Genomic DNA, 20,513 nt, shown 5'->3' with positions numbered 1-20,513 from the left:
TATATTACAATATCTTACAATGTTGTATTTTCATGATAGTGTTGGTTATTGTCAATTACCTGCAACAATGTTTGGATTCGTCTTAAGCTCCATCTTTCAATATAACATATAACAAAATAACAATATATATATGTGTGTGTGTGTGGGTGTTTATATGTGTGTACATATGCATTTTTGTATTTGTATGAGTATATATGTATTTACAGACATATACACAAATATAAACACATTAATACATATGTATACATATATAGACATATATATATATATAAGTGTATTAAGCCCTTTGCAGTCAAGTAGATTAAAACCTGTTAAAGCATATTTATGCAATATTCAATTTTAATAAAGTATTATACTGTGCATTTACTGTAAAAAAAATCACATTAAAATGTTCTGCACACAGCAGAATATGTTCTATGTATTTTTAAATATATATTCCTATATATATATATCTATATATATATATATCTATAACTATTTATTTATCTATTATTTTATAAAATATTTTACCGGGATGGATACATTGAGATACATTGAGATTTAACTTGTTTTCAAGTATGACCTGGTTCCACTAAACATTGCATTGATACAATAGGCTGGGTGGGAGCTTCCCAGAAAGGCTCTTAAACACAAGGCTGGAAAGATGGAGGTTGCATCTGGATTCCAGCGACAGCCAGTTTAGTTATTTTAGCATGTCACAATGGTGGGTCCTGTAATTACATTGCAGCACAAAGCGGCAGAACGAGTTATACAATGTATTAAGTTTATTAAGGTGAGTTTGTGGTCCATATACTACATTTCCAAAATCAATAATTGGCATGTGTTGTACAATCTTTTCCTTTAATGTAGGGCTGAGGCAGGATTTGTTTATGTACAGGGCACCTAGTTTTAGATAAAGTGTAGATGCAAGTTTTTCTATGTGGAGGCCAAAAGATAGATTGGGGTCTAACAACATACCCAAGTATTTGAAAGATTTGAACGCAATTTGATTTTGTTTTGATGAATAGGTGGGAATTTTGTAGTTTGTGTAATTTAGGTCCCGTTCCAAAGATCATTGTGACAGTTTTGTCAGTGTTTAGGAAGAGTTTGTTTTTTGAAATCCACTTTCTACCTCTGTGAACTGGTCTTGGAGCACTGCTTCAAGCTGCGGTAGATCGAATTTGCTTGCATAGATTACTGTGCATGTGTACAGTTGAGGATTTTGCAGACATTAGGCATATAATTTATAAATAACATGAATAGTAGGGGGCCGAGAATGGAACCTTGGGGAACACCACATGTGACTGGGAGAGGGATGGAGTTGCTGTCAGAAATGGAAACATATTGTGATCCATCTGATACATATGATCGAAACCAGGTTAGTGGACCAATACCTGAGTTTTTTAGTTTGAGCAGTAGAATGTTGTGATCTACGGTGTCATGCCAGTTTGGATGTTGTTGCACACTTTTAGGAGGGCAGTTGCAGTGGAGTGATTGGGGTGAAAACCTGATTTAACAGGGGTCAGATAGTTAGATTGATGGTAATACTCACATAAATGCATATGGACACATTTTTCTAGGATTTTTGACAATACTGGGAGCTATGGTATTGGGCAATAGTTAGAAACCAAGGTTATCTCACCACTTTTATAGATAGGCACTACTCTTGCTGTCTTCCAACGTTTAGGTATGTATCCAGACACAAAGGATTTGTTAAATTGGGTTGTGACAGGTTTAGCAATTGCCGGCGCACTGAGCTTCAACAGCATTGCTGGGATTTGATCAGGTCCAAACACACACTACACCACATGCATACACAGATGCATTTATGTTAAAACTCTAAGGGCTCCATGTACTAAGCCGTCAATTCATCCGTCATTTTAGACGCGGCTAAACTCGCTGTTAATCGCCGCGGGCGAAATGGTGTCCGCTGTTGCTATGTACTAATAATCCCACAATAAATAGACACGTCTAGCCCGCCGCGAGCAGTGGCGGAATATTGATAAATTTGACGCCTCGCTCGCCGCGACTAAGCTGATGTACTTAACTTTCAGTTGAATTGTCTGGCCAATTGTTAACACGTGACATGTAAGGTGTCATGAACGTCATAGTAGTCGCGGGAATAGAATTTTGCTCCTATAAATGTACAACTTTTCTAAACAACTTTATTATTATTCCAAAATTTTTGGAGAGTAATTACAGAGCGCTCTTTTTTGTGATCTTTATTTACAAATTCGATATGGCTTCATCTGGATCTGAAACCGCTTCAAAATCCAAGAATCCTCACTTTACTCATCAGCAAAACGTTGTTTTGATTGACATGATTATTGACTCTTATGATTATTTGTTTGGATGTCGTGTCAAACAGACAAATTTTTCTAGGAGGAAGCAGATCTGGCAAAGGATCAGCGATGCTGTTAGTGCCCAGGGTCCAGGAAAAAAGGATGTCGATCAGCTGAAGAAGCGTTACATCGACATTAAACGTTTCGCCAAAGCTAAATTGGCCAGAGAAAAAAATTCGGCACGTGCTAGCGGAGGTGGACCAGCATATGTGGCAGACCTCAATGATTATGAGCAGAAGCTTGTTCAGCGTCTGGGACCAGAGATCATCACTGGCATAACGGATGATTGTGACAGTGATTTAAGAGGTAAATGTACAACATAATTGACGCAAATGTTTTTTTTTAAATTATGATAGGTCATTGTCTCCAATATATATTTCTTTAAAATAACATTATCTGACTTCTTACGCTTCAGTATCTGAATCTATATAGGCCATTTAGGCCCCAAATACTGTAATCATTTATGTTGCATATATGTATAAGGGATTGTACAATAATAGGGTTGTTATACTGCCTTTTTTTTAAAGGTCTAACGGAACTATAGATTTGTTGATTATTAATATAGTGATCCCTAAAGATAACACCCATGTGTTTATTTTCAAACCAGTATTGCATAGAAACCTTAAAGAGATAATGACAATAGAAATAATGTAATTTGAAACTATTAAAAAAATATTGATGCTGTGTAACATGGTATGTCCGACATTAATCATGAGACTAACCCCAGATCACATGCCTTCTTAAATTTCTGATCTATTTACTTCCATGTTGCGTTATTTGACTATAGAATATTATTTTTAACATCTTTCAAAATTGTTCTCCGCTTTATAAACATATACTTTTTTCAGATATAGCTATGCACATAGTTGACGCAGTCACATGAACCATCTATGTGCATCAACCAATGATCATTTACTGTGCCTGTATAGATTTGCTTTTCATCAAAGTATAAAAATCCAATGAAGGCAAAAACATAATACAATTTAATATTTTTGAAAAAGCATTTTCTTATGCGATTTGTAAAGGAAATTTTATTTGTTCATGTCCCTTTAAAGGGCCACTAAACCCAAAATCTTTTTTTAATGATTCAGATAGAGAATAGAAATTTAAACAACATTACAAATTACTTCCATTATTTCTTTGGCTTCATTTTCTAGATATTCTTAGTTGAAGAAAAATAAATACACATGTTGAGCCAATCACACGAGGCTTCTTTGTGCAGCAATCAAATGCTTTTCAACAAAGAATATCAAGAGAATAAAACAAATTAGATAATATAAATAAATTATAAAGATGTTTATAACTGCATTCTCTTTCTAAATCATAAAATAAAAAAGGTGGGTGGCATGTCCCTTTAATGATTGAGCCTTCATTCACTGCTGTGATTATTATTAACACTTTTAGCTTTCAGTTTCAACTAGAAATAAAAATAAACCTAACATATTTTTTTTTTAAAGCAACGCCAACAGCACAAGCAGAGCCTGTGAGGAGTAACAAAGTGCCCACTTGTTCTACTTCATCTTCTGCGGTTTACAGACCACCCAGTTCAGCTGTTTCCAGACCTTCAGCCAGTTTTACACAAGGACAATTAATACGCTCCACATCTAATGTTACACACACAACTTCCTCGGCGGACACACTTCCTGATGTAAGGACCAGCACTCCAGAAACTGGTGTTGGTAGAGCAACTGGTAAGTACTTTACAAATGAATAATTTCAATGTTGTGTGTTTTATCTCTTTTATCTATCAATTTTTTTTAATTTTTTTTTTTAAATGTCAAATGTGATTACTGACATATTCTAGTTCGAGATCTTTTACAGATGGAATGTAATTTGAAGGACAAATAGCAATGATCATAGATTTTCATGAAAGGGACACTGTACAATTTTTTTTAAATGAGGATTCATGTAGAGCATGCATGCAATTGTAAGCAACTTTCTAATGGGTTTAAATTTTATCATTATTTTCTTTTTGAGAATTGATCATAGTATTACATTAGAAAGTTGATTGAAATTCCATGCTATATATCTTATTCTCAAAAATATTATTTTTGCTTCAGTGTCCAGTTAATTGCAAAGTACATTTCAATTAATAATTTTCCAAATAGAAATTTCACTGAATGTAATAGCGTTTGAATATATGGTTACATATATTCTTTAAGTTTAAAATGTTATTATTTAATAAAGACAAATTTTTTTATGCCCAAAAAAAAAGTTTATTTACATAAATTCAAAATCACTTTTTATTCTTCAACACAAAAGTTTTTCTCAGTTATTAATTGTCATTCTTCTGACAATCATCATGACAAAACAAAAAATGAAATCAAATAACATATTTACGGTATAAAAAATCTACTTGCTCCATTAACATTCCCAAAGTTGCCCTAATTTTAGAAATTTTTTGTTTAACATGATCTTCAAGACAACTCTGAGTACTTTTGTCTGCAGTTTCAATAGTTGATGTTGAAGATAAATCTGTAGAAAAATAAATGCAAAGCAAATTTTAATTCAATTTTCATATACATATGCAATGTATGATAGGGTTTTTCATCACAAATATTACCTCCTGATGTGCTGTTATCTAGGTTATCTACTATATTAGCTTCTACACTTATGTCCACTCCTTTAAAGCTTTCATCTGAGCCAACTCCTATTTGAAATATACAATATGTATTAGTTAAAACTTTGATTTTCTTAGATTTAAGATTACAGAGTATGAAATATACCTTTATCTACCATCATTGTTGGTAAAATTTCTATCCTTGGTTGAGTATCATCTGAACTCAAGGCTTCAAATATTGGCACACTATCAGGATTTTGAAATTCTTCCATTTCCATACTATTTTCCATGTCTTCCATGGTAATATCTATGAACGTAATTACAAAGATAAAGATAGAAAACTATTAAATCAAAAACCTAGGATATATTATTTAAAACTATTATAATAATCATTAAAAGGGACATTGTATCCAATTTATAAGTTTCATGATTCAGATTCAGTGCATGCAATTTAAATAAAATTTCTATTTTACTTCATTCTTTTTGTATCTTTATTTGAAAAGCAAGAATGTAAGTTTAGATGCCAGCCCATTTTTGGTGAACCAACTGTGTTGTACTTGCTAATTGGACAGAACCAATCAAAAAGTGCTGTCCATGGTGCTCAACAAAAAATTGGCTGGCTCCTTAGCTTAGATGCCTTCTTTTTAAAATAAAGATAGAAAGATAATGAGGAAAAAAATGATAATAGAAGTAAATTAGCAACTTGATTAATATTGCATGCTAAAACTTTTTAAGCCAAAACCTCAAATATATGATTTAAAAGTTAAATAATAAGTCATTACCTGTCTGTGTCTTTTTATGAAAAATTTCATATGGATTTGGAGATAATTCAATATCCAATAGTGTTATTGGCAAAGGTGGAGAAAGAGCTTCACTTCTGGGTGTTTGCACCAACATTGACCTTAGGTAGCATGGTGGGTGTTCACACTTCATTCTCCTACTTCTCATATCTATAAACATATATATAAAAAAAATTTGGAATAAAAAAAATAAATTTAATTATTCCAAGTAATTTTTTGTTTTCAAAACATTCAGTTCTGCATGCTTACTTTTCTAACATGTTTCAATGGTATATAGTAATATATTTATATTTTATTCTACTAACTCAGTTCTGCATGTATCAATGGTATATACTAATATAGTTATATTTTACTCTACTAACTCATTTTTGTATGCTAACTTTTCTAACCTTTTAAGTGTATATAGTAATATAGTTAAATTTTAAACTACTAACTCAGTTCTGCATGCTTATTTTTGTAACATTTTGCAATTGTATATACTAATATAGTCAAAGTAACACTCAGAAAATAATATTGTCCTGGATTCGTCAATGATGACGCAGTTCAAAAATAAACCCTTTTTTTATATTATAAAAAATGATTTCATATATAATTTTGGAACTTACATGTCCTTATCAATCTTCGAATCGATTTATAGTACTTCAGTTCTCTTCTCTTCAAATCACTATATTTTCTAAGACACTGTCATCTTGTTCTTTTAATTTTTGAAATACGATGCATTCTTCTCAGCATCTCGTATATAATTTTGTCTCTGCATTCCTGTCTCACTCCCCTCACACCACCAATCCGTTTAGGGAAATATTTATCCATGGCATAAACTAATATCACCAATTCTCCAGCACCAAAAGGTTCAGGACGCGACATAGATATTGACGGCAGATAAGAGCCATAGGCCCAGCAAGTCTGCCCCACCTTACCTAACAGTATAAACTTATCTAGTTCGTAGGATAGCCCTTTGCTTGTCCCATGCATTTTTAAAGTCCCCCACAGTGTTTGTTGCTACTACCTCTTGAGGAAGTTTATTCCATAAATCAATCACTCTTTCTGTAAAGAAGTGCTTCCTCAAATTACTCCTGAATCTACTACCCTTTAGCTTGAGCTCATGACCCCTTGTTCTTGAATTTTCCATTTTATGTAAAATACCCACAGCCTCAGTTTTACTAAACCCTTTAATGTACTTGAAAGTTGCTATCATATCACCTCTTTCCCTTCTCTCCTCTAAGCTATACATATTTAGGTCATTGAGCCTATCCTGGTAAGTTTTATCTTTTAGACCATGTACCATTTTGGTAGCCCTCCTTTGCACATAAATATTACAATATACAAAAGACATGTTTGACGATGACGTGATTAATCGTTATGTCAATCATTAGCGCATTGATATAGATATGTATCCCCGAAAAATAGAAAAAAAATATAATGTATATGTAGATTAATGTATTTTATGAAGGTTTGTAAATATCGATGTTTATAGTTATTACAAATGATATTTGGTTTCTATACATTTTCTTTGTTTCAGATGTGTTGATATGTATTAAAATTTACTTTGGTTTACAATTGTTATTTTGTTTCTAAACATTTTGTTTGTTTCAGATGTGTTTATATGTATTAAAATTTATTTTGGTTTACAATTTTTATTTTGTTTCTAAACATTTTATTTTTTTAAGATGTGTTTATATGTATTAAAATGTACTTTGGTTTACAATTGTTATTTTTTTTCTAAACATTTTATTTGTTTCATATGTGTTTATATGTATTAAAATTTATTTTGGTTTACAATTGTTATTTTGTTTCTAAACATTTTCTTTTTTTTCATATGTGTTTATATGTATTAAAAGTTACTTTGGTTTACAATTGTTAATATATAATGTTTAAAGATTGTAATTTTGTAATAAAATAATTTATTTGCCATTATTTTCTATATGCCACTATTCTTTTAACAAATCTTGAATGGAAAAATATATTATTAAGGATAAGAAAATAAGTGTTAAGAGTAAGCCCTTAAGGTATTTATTTGAATATGGGAAAACCTAGTAGCTGTTAAAAAATTGAGGTTAGAATAAAACAAATCAAATTAGCAAGTATTTTTTAACTCAAAAATCCTATCTGATAACATAAAGCACTGTTGAATATACTGTCGCTTGTTACAGCTACAATTCAATGACACAATACAATGAATTAGCATCAGCTATGGAGGGATTACATTACACTAATCACATTATGTAAAAGAGTGAGAGCAGCTGTAGACACTAGTGTGATGTCACAAAGACAATGTATTACCTATAATATATTGTCTGTAATAACTTTGATCATAAACTTTATTTATTTGAAACCTTTGATAATTGAAGAGCAACAACTGTTATGTATTTAACTGTTTATCATGAGTGATTTTTAATAACCTTAATTCTTAAAAAAAAAATGGAGACAAGTTAATAAAGAAAGTTTTTTATTGATCAACTGAAACTTTAATCTTCAAAATATTGTTCTGAAACCATGTCCCTTGTTGCATTTCCATGCCTATTAGCTTGTTCTACACATATTTCTTCTGGTAAATCATCAGCATCTATTGAATCTTCATCTTCTAATGGACAGCCTCTTTTAATTGCTATATTGTGCAGTATACCGCAAACCAATATACATTTTGCAACTTTCTCTGGTGCATACTGCATAGCACCACCAGAACGATCAAGACATCAAAACCGCATTTTCAAAAGACCGAAAGTCCTCTCAATAATCCCCCTGGTAGATCAGTGAGCTTCATTGAAACGTAGTTGACTTCTGGTCTGTGAGTTGTTATAGGGAGTCAACAGCCATTCTGTACATGAGTACCCTCCATCTCCTAATAGAAGATATAATAAATATAAATATTAATATAAGAATAATTATAAAGATTCAGAACTATACAATACAAATTTAAACTATACAGATTACAGTCAACAAATTGGGCGCAATTTTTGTACATTGAAATGAGAGACAAATTAGACGCCAGTTATGCTTACCTAGAAGCCATCCTTCAGGCATATTTCCGTCCTCGAACTTCCGGTATAACCCAGTCTGCCTTAAGATGTAAGAATCATGACAGGAGCCAGGAAAGTTTGAACGGACATTGATAATCCTCATGTTGGGGTCACAGACCATCTGGACATTCAAGGAATGGAAATGCTTTCTATTCCTATAGAACTCCTCACAAGCTTGAAGTGCTCTTACAGCAACATGGGTACAGTCTATGGCACCTAGGACATTGGGCATCCCAGCCATCCTATAGAAATTTGACTTGATAGATTGCCATTCTTCAGGGGTAGATGGCAAACAAACATATCGATGAAAAATAACCATCATAGCCCCTATTACTTTGGATAAGTGGCGTGAAAAAGCAGATGGACTCATTCCAATAATGACGCTAGAAACTGCCTGAAAGGAGCCTGTTGCAAAAAAATGCAATGCAGCTAATAGTTTCAGAAGTCCCGGAATAGCTTGTGAACAAGCAGTCATCGGCTCCAAATGATCTTCAATCTCTCGATACAGGTGTAATATCGATTCACGATCAAGCCGGAATCTTTGTATGATCTCTCGGTCAGAAAGGCCGTGCAAACCAACCCGTGGAAGGAATACACGGGGGACACAAACTCTCCTTCTTCTAACGATACGATTAGCTACATTTCCAGTATTCTGTCTTCTAGCCCAGATTTGCATCACACGGAGAATAAACAAAAACAGAATTCTCTCCATAGCTGCTGAAATGAACAATGTAAGTACAATGCTGATATTACTGCCTTTTATATATGTCTAGACTGGCGTCTAGAGTGACTTTCCTATTGTTTTGTACCTTGCCCGCCACCTAAAAGGTGGCGAGGCAAAAATAACGAGGTGGGGGCGGAGATTGACGCGAGCGGACAAATAGATTTTTTAGTACATTCGTTTTTGGCGAGTTGGTGGTCAAATGTGTCTAATTACAGTAAAAAATGGAGAGGTAGCCAGGTTTGGCGGATAAGTACGCTCGCAATTTTAAAGATGCGAGTTTGAACATAATTGACGGCTTTGTACATATCAGTTTGCGAGTTTTGACTCGAGATTTGTTGCAGGTAGCTCGCTGACTTCTTAGTACATGGAGCCCTAAATTTGCGTTAAGATTGATGCCTTAAGATATTTCTATTTATTTGTTGCAATTTTCTGTTAATTAAAATCCAGAAATATTTGTAGCCCAGGATGTCCAGTTTTTCCCAAATGAGGGACTTGTTTGTAAAGCACAGAGACTGCGAACAAACTTTTCTGTATTTTATCTAAAGAGAAAGTTTATTTGTGTGCACCATAAACAGCAAAATCATGGGGACTCCCAGCAACAGTTTCCTAAACTTCCTGACCAGCTAATGCACACTAAGTAGCACAGATTAAATAGCAAACTAAACTAATCTGCTTGTCACTGCCTCTAATCAAATGCGCTCACAGAGAGGGATCAGTGTGGGACACTGCATTCACCTACTCACCACCACCAGCAATTCAATTTTTACAGGCATTCAGGTTTCCTGCCTTGCATCCAAAACAACTGCATAGTAAATATAAAACGGAGCTACTTTAAATGGTACTCAGGACCCAAGACCCCCCCCCCCCCCCCCAGGGCTGGATTTATAATAAGGCAAAAGACAAAGATTAAGCTTAAGATCGTCAGCACATTGGTTAACAGTGAGCGGTGAGTGCTGGGTGCTGCAGATGTTTGTGCCTACAGGCACCTAGGCTGTAACTTTGGCCCCGCCGAGGACTCTGACTCTAATGACTCCTGTCACCCTCTAAAGGCAGCTCTGTCTGGCCATCACAGAAGACCAAATTCTCTAAAGCTCTCTGGTCTGGTGAGATTATCTAAGAGGATATGGTTATGAAGTCTGGCAGTTTAGTGGCCAAGCATACGTTGTAGATTATTTTAACATAAGGGATTGTTGTAAATGTAATATTTTTATTTCTTAACTTGTTATATATTTACATCTAAAACCAAAGGCAAAGTTTATATTACAGCATATTTTATCTACAAAATTCTCTCAGCATATCGCAGAGATGGACCGTGTTACTCCCAAATTTACTTTTAGGGTTTTTTTCCACCTTAAAATTTTAGTAATGGGATAAAACACAATGGGCCACATTACAAGTTGAGCACAAAATATCACTTCTTCAAAAGCGATATTTGTGCTCATCTTAGTGATATAATATTAACACATAAATATATATGTATGTATATATTCCCATAGACCGTAATGTAAAGGCACTTTTCAGTTCTGTTTTTTTTTCTAACTCCCCACACCTGCCAACTTAAAGGGACACTAAACCCAAATTATGTCTTTCATGATTCAGATAGAGCATGTAATTTTAAGCAACTTTCTAATTTACTCCTATTATCAATTTTTCTTCGTTCTCTTGCTATCTTTATTTAAAAAGCAGCAATGTGATGCATAGGTGCCGGACCATTTTTGGTTGAGAACCTGGGTTATGCTTGTTTATTGGTGGGTAAATGTAAGCCTCCAATATGCAAGCGATATCGATGGTGATGAACCTAAAATTGTCTGGCTGCTAAGATTTACATTCCTGCTTTTAAAATAAAGATAGCAAGAGAATGAAGAAAAACTGATAACAGGAGTAAATTAGAAAGTTGATTAAAATGTCATGCTCTATCTGAATCATGAAAGAAAACATTTGGGTTCAGTGTCCCTTTAACCTCTTATAACTGCTTTTTTTTTTGTTTTTTTGTAAACAAAAATGATAATTTTTTTAATAAAAAAAAAGATTATTCTTTATTTTGGAGCCAATTGGGGCACTTTTTGAAAATTAACCAGAGCGCTAATTGCTACTACAAGCTCACGGTAGTAATAACCAGCCACTGGGTAGCTGGTTATTTATCACGCGCCTGTAAACTGCAAATTTGCCAGTTTAAGGGTGCGCAATAAATTAGCGCCCTACTTGTAATCTAGTCCTATGTAAACAATTACAAGTAATATCTGAGAGGTCTGGGAACTTTTAGCTTTTCTCTAAGGACTCTTCTATTTACGTATATTCTGACAAGATCTGCATGTGCCTGATCTCAGTGTAAACCTTTGTTGACCCTACTTTGTTGCCATGGCCACATATTCATCTGGGCTTTTTGACTGCAAAACAACATTCAGAGCATCCCAATTAAGTTCCAAAAATAAGTGTCTTATAACCTAAATTCTTGATGCCATTCCTTTTGCCAATGGTCATTGTTTTGTTATGGTAGTTTGCATCAAATAATTACTTTAGGTTTTTTTCTGGTTAGTTATTTATTCTCTTGATCATCTGTTTGAAAATATGAAACATCAGGAAAACACTACTTGGGTATCATAGGGTCAATATTAAATTATTTATACTATATATACATACAGTATATATATATATATATATATATATATATATATATATATATATACAGTATATATATATATATATATATATATGTGTGTGTGTGTGTGTGTGTGTGTGTGTGTGTGTGTGTGTGCAAGTGTATTTATGTATTTTTAATATATAAGTGCATTGGAGCCCTTTGCAGTCAAGTAGATGAAAACATGTAAAAGTATATTTTGTAATACTCATATTTAGTAAAGTGTTATACTGTGTATCTACTGTAAATATTTCACATTCCAATGTTCTGAACATAGAAGAATATGTTACATGTATTTTTAAATATTTATATATATATATATATATATATATATATCTGTATATATCTATAACTATATATAATAATATATATATATACATAGATAGATAGATATATTGTACCAAAATACCATCAGATATATGTAAAAATATGTATTTATGAATAAATAGAACATATTATGATATGTGAAGAACATTGGAATGTGAAATGTTCATATTTTCTTGTTGGTTTAGAGCACTTGAAAATATGGAATCGGGTTTGCATGCGAGTATGGTGTTATGTTTTTTTCCACTTGTTTTGCTTCATTGAAAATGGAAAAATATGTTTACGCACGTTCAGCTTTTTCCCCTAATCGGGTTAGTGCTTGTGTGAAAACAGTTTACTTTCAACTTGTAATACGAGTGCTACATGATGTGTGAAAAAAGCTTACTTAAATACCGCTCCACTTGTAATCTGGCCCTCTATAATTTATTTGTATAGTGCCACAATATTTGCTACTGCTGAATACATAATCTTTAGGGTACACAGTACAATATATGCTATAATTTATTTGTAAAGTACCATAATATTCCACAGTGCAAGAAAAGGAAAAAACTGCAGTGAAGTCCTGTGAGGTAATATAGACAAGGGGGGATATGTATTTTACTCACACTCTGTAAAGCTGAAAATGTTCATCTATGAATCCTCAAGATAAAGATGGACCAGGGAACATCAGGACAGATTAAAATGTTTAATAATCAACTAACAATCACTTGGGTACATAAGAGACTTATGATGAGAATCACACACCCAAACATTAAACTACCGATTTACAGCATCAGCGATGAGCTATCGTTGTGTTCAATACAAAGTCCCAACCCTTCTTGTGACATCAGAATCCAAAAAGTCCAATCAAATCCGACGCACATTTCACCGGTCACCAGCCGGCTTTTTTAAGGAATATCCTTAAACTAGTGCTTCATCACATTTTTATTGTTTGTTATTCACTTTTGTTGTGATTTATTACAAGTTATCATATTATTATTTGATTTATTTGTAAAGTGCCATAATATTACACATGATGAATAGATGATCCTTAGGTATATAGTACAGTACATGGTATCATTAATGTGTAAAGTACTACAATACATGATCTTTAAGTGTACAGTACAATACATGATATAATTTATTTTGTGAAACAATTCTGAAAAACAGGATGGAGGCACCTAATAGTGTAATAACATAATTCCAATGACACACAGAGTTACAGACAAATGGGAACTCACAGGATCGATGGCACACACTTGAGGTCTCGGCCTGCTGTGGATAGCACTGTGTATGCCATCTATCCTGTGAGTTCCCATTTGTCTGTAAATTTGTGTGTCATTGGAATTACGTTATTACACTATTAGGCACCTCCATCCTGACAATTTATTCCAGATCCCTCTAGAGCAGACATCCTCAAACTTGGCCCTCCAGAGGTTTTGGGATTACATTTCCCATGATGCTCAGCCAGCTGATATGCTGGCTGAGCATCATGGAAAATGTAGTTCCAAAACTCCTGGAGGGCCAAGTTTGAGGATGTCTGCTCTAGAGTGTGGATATTCCCACCACATGTGCATGTATGTGCACTTCATTCCACAACCTATGTAGCATAATTTGGAGCCATTTGTTGTGACATGTGAGGTAATAGTGGGTGTAAGATACCATATAAAGACTGTTTTACAGCAACTTTCCTGCGTGTCAGCTCTTAATAGTCCTTTACATGAGTTGTGTAATATGTTGTTCCAACTTGGAATATCTATATCTATATTTAGATCTGCCTCCCATTTAAGCTGTAAAGTGGTTTTGTCTAGTTGAGTTGCAGTCTGGAGCATTTGATACATTTGAGTAATGGTTTTCCTTGGTCTGGTGTTGGAGTTACACATGATTTCTATAGTAGTAAATGGAGTACCTTTCGAGGCAGACAGGTAATTGTGAATAATGGAGGATAATAATAGGTATAAGAACCAATGTTTAATAGGGTTTAGTTTGTCTTGTAGCTTTGAGTATGACAGTATTTTGCCTTTGTCTACCATGTCTGCTATCCTATAGAGGCCCCTATTTCCCCATTTTTTAATAAATGAAATCTGGTCAGATCGTAAGATGCATTTAAAGGGTGTTTTTGAGGGACCTATGGGGAAGCAAATTAAGAGATATATATTTAACCGCTGTGGGTCCCATATTGCTAATTCTTGTGGTTGAGAGCCATTTATGTCTGTTTCTAATGTAGTCCATCTAATCTCATCCTCCATGTTGTTAAGTAAGGTAGTTTGGGCCAGTCTAGCTGCTTGATAGTAATTTCTTAGATTCAGTGCCCCAATTCCTCCCAGCTTTCTATGTCTTGTAAGTATGGATTTAGGTATTCTAGCGTTTTTAGTGCCTCTGATAAAGCTATTGATGGAAACTTGGAGGCTCTCCAGATCACTGTTTGGGATATTCATGGGTAGGGTTATAAATAAATATAGTATCCTAGGTAACACTCATTTTGAGGGGGGAAGTTTGCTCGATAAAGGTCTGAGGAATGTTTTGATAATTCTATTCCTAAGTATTTTAATTGGCTTTTAATCCAATTGAATTTTAAATTAGTTCAATCAGTTTTCTAGTGTGATCAGGGATTGAGTGGGGCATTGCTTAGCATTTCTCTAGATTGACCTTATAACCAGATATTAATGAGAAGTTTTCAAGGGTATTGTATAGATTTGGGAGTGTTATCAGTGGCTTGGTCAGGGAAAGAATAATATCATCTGCAAAAAGGGTGAGTTTGTATTCTTTCTGATTAATCTTAACCCCTGTTATGTCTGGAGAGTTTTTGATGTTTTGGGCTAAGTGTTCTATACAAATAGCAAAAAGCAGAGAGGATAGAGGGCATCCCTGTCTGGTTCCATTCATAACAGGGAAATTATTTGATTGGTGTTCCATGGCTCTGACGCATGCTGAAGGGCATGAATAAATACTCTTTATAGCTGTAATAAATAACTTGTGGCTTAATGGAAACATTAAAGTCCCCTGTTAGGAAGATTCTGCTGGAGTTCCAAGTAGTGAGAAGGTGTGAGATTTTATTAAAGAGGTTATCTTGCTGTTTGTTTGGGGCATAAACAATGCAGAAAATTATTTCTAATTTATTAATGTGACCTTTTATGATTAAATATATGCCCTCTTTGTCTATTAATGATTCTGACACAATGAAGTTTAGAGATGAGTGGAATAGAATTGATACCCCTCTCTTTTTTATCTGTGGTGGAGTGGAAATGTGTGAGGGAATTGTCTAGCCCAATATTTTGTAATATGATTGGTCTCGAAATGGGTTTGCTATAGAAATATAACATTAGCACCTAGGTGAATGTATTGGGTCAAGTCCTTCCTACGTTTTACATCGGAATTAAAACCTCTCACATTGTGAGAGAGCAAAATAGATATAATTTATTTTAAAGTGCCATAATATTCCACAGTGCTGAATACATGATATTTAAAGTGAAGGTCAATTTTCATGTGAAAGTGCCCAGTTTAAAAAAAAAAAAAAAAAACTATTAAAAACAAGGGCACTTTCATTCATGAAAATTGACATTTCAGCTGTTTTTTTTTAAATATACTTACCTTTTCTTCTTGAAGCCACTCCAGTGCTTCATCAGCCCATCGCAAGCTTCTTCATACGTCAGCAATGATGATTCCAGGATCCTCCAATCACGGCTTCCCCCGGGTGATCATTGCCTGAGGCAACGCCATGATTGGAAGAAGCCGGTTTCTTCATTGCTGGGTAAGTAAACCAGGAAGAAGCAGGCAGGGCATAATTTCAGAACAGTGATCCGGCGTTTCAGAAGAACAAGGTAAGCATTTTTAAAATACGGTGCTATGTCAATTTTCATGAATGAAAGTGCCCCTGTTTTTAATAGTTTTTTTTTTTTAAAAAAAAACAGGCACTTTCACATGAAAATTGACCTTCACTTTAAGTATACAGTACAATACATTGTATCATTAATGTGTAAAGTACTACAATACATGATCTTTATGTATAAAGTACAATACATTATATAATTTATTTTAAAGTACCATAATATTACACAGTGATGAATACATGATCTTTAGGTATACAATACAATACATGGTATCATTAATGTGTAAAGTACTACAATACATGATCTTTAGGTATAGAGTACAATACATTATATAATTTATTTTAAACTGCCATAATATTCAACAGTGTTGAATACATGATCTTTAGAGTATACAGTACAACATTTGCTATCATTTATTTGTAAAGTGCCACAATATTTCACAGTGCTGAATACATTATCTTTAGGTATGCAGTACAATACATGCTATCAGTTATTTGTAAAGTGCCATAATAGTCCACAGTGCTTTACATGATCTTTAGGATCTACATGACAATAAAAAATAGTATTTATTGTTCAACAACAAGAACACTCTGAATCACCATAAAGAGACTCCAAAAAGTAAAGTCTTGCTAAAAAGACAGGTCAGACAGTCTGGTAGTGCTTACTGCATATCCTTCGTGATGCCAGATGCAGCTCCAACAGCCTAGAACAATGGCACAGTTCAAAGTTAAAACGTCCATCCGTGAGGCTACAGGAAATGGCTTTTGGCTCTTTGAATGAAGCAGGTAAAACTAAACCAATAATTTGGATTAAACACAGACCTTGTCCAGGGGGTACGTAGTGGAAGTCTCAAAGAAGGAATAGGGACTCCTTGCAATCCCACAATAATGGAAAAAGAAAAAAGTGTCCTGGAGACTTCCATGGCTAAATAAAAACAGCCTTTATTGAGTACCAAATTAAAAAACACAGTAGACATAAAAATAGCTAACGGGTCTTACGCGTTTCGGCCAGTGCCGTAATCATAGACCTCACAATGGACTAGTCAGCAGAGTTTAAAAACATCTTCAAATTATATAATTGGTTAATTGCTAATTGGGGATTAACACCTCCAATGCAACATTTAAACATACATGTCCAATATTACTGCTATTGAATGCGGTTCAAAAGATGGTTGAGATGGTATTTACAGGTAAGAAAATAAAAAAATATTACATGGTAACGTTAAACAACAAGAAATTTGTGAATATCTACCAGTTCAGCAACAGTGCTATGCAACAATACATCATAATAGATACACATTTGCTAAACCGTACAATTATACAAATAATATAAACATTGACCCTGAAAATAAAGGAGAAAGAGTTTGTCATTTACCAGTATATACCTATTTAAACACTCTATATTTAGTCTTGGACAAAAAATATATATAAGGGTAAATAAAATGTGCATGCTAAGTATATTAAGAATCTAGATGACAATACTAGCCAAAAAATAATACATGCTCAGTATATATAATATTTTTATTTTTATGGCGTCAATCAACCTATAGATCTCAATCTGAGAGTAACACAAAGAACCTCATACAAATGAAATAGATATTTGAGCAGAAGAGATAAATTCATTCTCATATGTACATGTGAGGTCTATGATTACGGCACCCACCGAAAAGCGTAAGACCAGTTAGCTATCTATTTATTGTTAAAATCTTGCAATATTCAACATTGCTAAATACATGATCTTTAGGGTATATAGTACAAAAAAAAATATTATTTATTTGTACAGTGCCATAATATTCTGCAGAGCTGAATACGTGTTCTTTAGGGTATAAAGTACAATAACAACTATTATTTATTTTAAAGTGCCATAATATTCGGCAGTGCTGGATACATGATCTTTAGGGTCTATAGTACAATACATGATATCATTTATTTGTAAAGTCTTACAATAGTCTGCTGTACTGAATACATGATCTTTAGGGTATACAGTACAATACATACTATAATTTATTTGTAAAGTCTTACAATATTCAACATTGCTGAATACATGATCTTTAGGGTCTACAGAACAATACATGCTATCATTTATTTGTAAAGTCTTACAATATTCCACAGTGCTGAATACATGATCTTTAGGGTATACAGTACAAAAAAATTATAATTTATGTGTACAGTGCCATAATATTCTGCAGAGCTGAATACGTGTTCTTTAGGGTATAAAGTACAATAACAACTATTATTTACTTTAAAGTGCCATAATATTCGGCAGTGCTGGATACATGATCTTTAGGGTCTACAGTACAATACATAATATCATTTATTTGTAAAGTGCCACAATATTCCACAGTGCTGAATACATGATCTTTAGGGTCTACAGAACAATACATGCTATCATTTATTTGTAAAGTCTTACAATATTCCACAGTGCTGAGTACATGATATTTAGGGTCTACAGTACAATACATAATATCATTTATTTGTAAAGTCTTAAAATATACCACAGTGCTGAATGCATGATCTTTAGGGTCTACAGAACAATACATGCTATCATTTATTTATAAAAGTCTTACAATATTCCACAGTGCTGAATACATGATCTTTAGGGTCTACAGTACAATACATGCTATCATTTATTTGTAAAGTCTTACAATATTCCACAGTGCTGAATACATGATCTTTAGGGTCTACAGAACAATACATGCTATCATTTATTTGTAAAAGTCTTACAATATTCCACAGTGCTGAGTACATGATCTTTAGGGTCTACAGTACAATACATAATATCATTTATTTGTAAAGTCTTACAATATTCCACAGTGCTGAATACATGATCTTTAAGGTCTACAGAACAATACATGCTATCATTTATTTGTAAAGTCTTACAATATTCCACAGTGCTGAATACATGATCTTTAGGGTCTACAGTACAATACATAATATCATTTATTTGTAAAGTCTTAAAATATTCCACAGTGCTGAATACATGATCTTTAGGGTCTACAGAACAATACATGCTATCATTTATTTGTAAAGTCTTACAATATTCCACAGTGCTGAATACATGATCTTTAGGGTCTACAGTACAATACATAATATCATTTATTTGTAAAGTCTTAAAATATACCACAGTGCTGAATGCATGATCTTTAGGGTCTACAGAACAATACATGCTATCATTTATTTGTAAAAGTCTTACAATATTCCACAGTGCTGAATACATGATCTTTAAGGTCTACAGAACAATACATGCTATCATTTATTTGTAAAGTCTTACAATATTCCACAGTGCTGAATACATGATCTTTAGGGTATTACATGTAAAGAAAGAAGAGCGCAAAGAGGATTCAAGTGTAGGTTTATTTGTACAAAATACACGCAAATCAAAATCTACTTACACAAAGTGCAAGAATCAGAGCCCATAAAAAGATGCAATACACCTCATATATAGCTGCTCACAAGCCCAGGAAGACAGTTGTTATCGTCTCTCGCAAACCGTGTATACGCCAGGGTTTTCCGGATTCCACCAGAGCTACGGTTGCTGTTCTCAACCAGGAGTAGTAGAGCTGGTAACCCCAACGCGTTTTTCCCGTGACTTAAAGGGACAATCAAGCCAAAAAAAAACTTTCATGATTTAAATAGGGAATGTAATTTTAAACAACTTTCCAATTTACTTTTATCACCAATGTTGCTTTAGTCTCTTGGTATTCATAGTTGAAAGATAATTCTAGGAGGTTCATATGCTAATTTCTTAGACCATGAAGACTGCCTCTAATCTGAATGCATTTTGACCACTAGAGGGTGTTAGTTCATGTGTTTCATATAGATAACATTGAGCTAATGCATGTGAAGTTACCCTGGAGTGAGCACTGATTGGCTAAAATCCAAGTCTGTCAAAAGAACTGAAATAAGGGGGCAGTTTGCAGAGGCTTAGATACAAGGTAATCACAGAGGTAAAAACTGTATTTCTATAACAGTGTTGGTTATACAAAACTGAGGAATGGGTAATAAAGAGAGTATCTTTCTTTTTAAACAACAAAAATTCTGGTGTTGACTGTCCCTTTAAATCCTCTTGAGAAAGCCTGGCGACAAACGGGAGAAACGCGTTGGGGTTACCAGCTCTACTACTCCTGGCAGGGAGTCAGTTTCACAGTCAGCTACACTGTACACCGGCCCTATTTGAGAACAGCAACCGTAGCTCTGGTGGAATCCGGAAAACCCTGGAGTATACACGGTTTGCGAGAGACGATAACAACTGTCTTCCTGGGATTGTGAGCAGCTATATATGAGGTGTATTGCATCTTTTTATGGGCTCTGATTCTTGCAT

Source organism: Bombina bombina, chromosome 4, assembly GCF_027579735.1.
Source record: "Bombina bombina isolate aBomBom1 chromosome 4, aBomBom1.pri, whole genome shotgun sequence".
NCBI classification, from domain to species: domain Eukaryota; kingdom Metazoa; phylum Chordata; class Amphibia; order Anura; family Bombinatoridae; genus Bombina; species Bombina bombina.
This window is presented reverse-complemented; position numbering follows the sequence as displayed.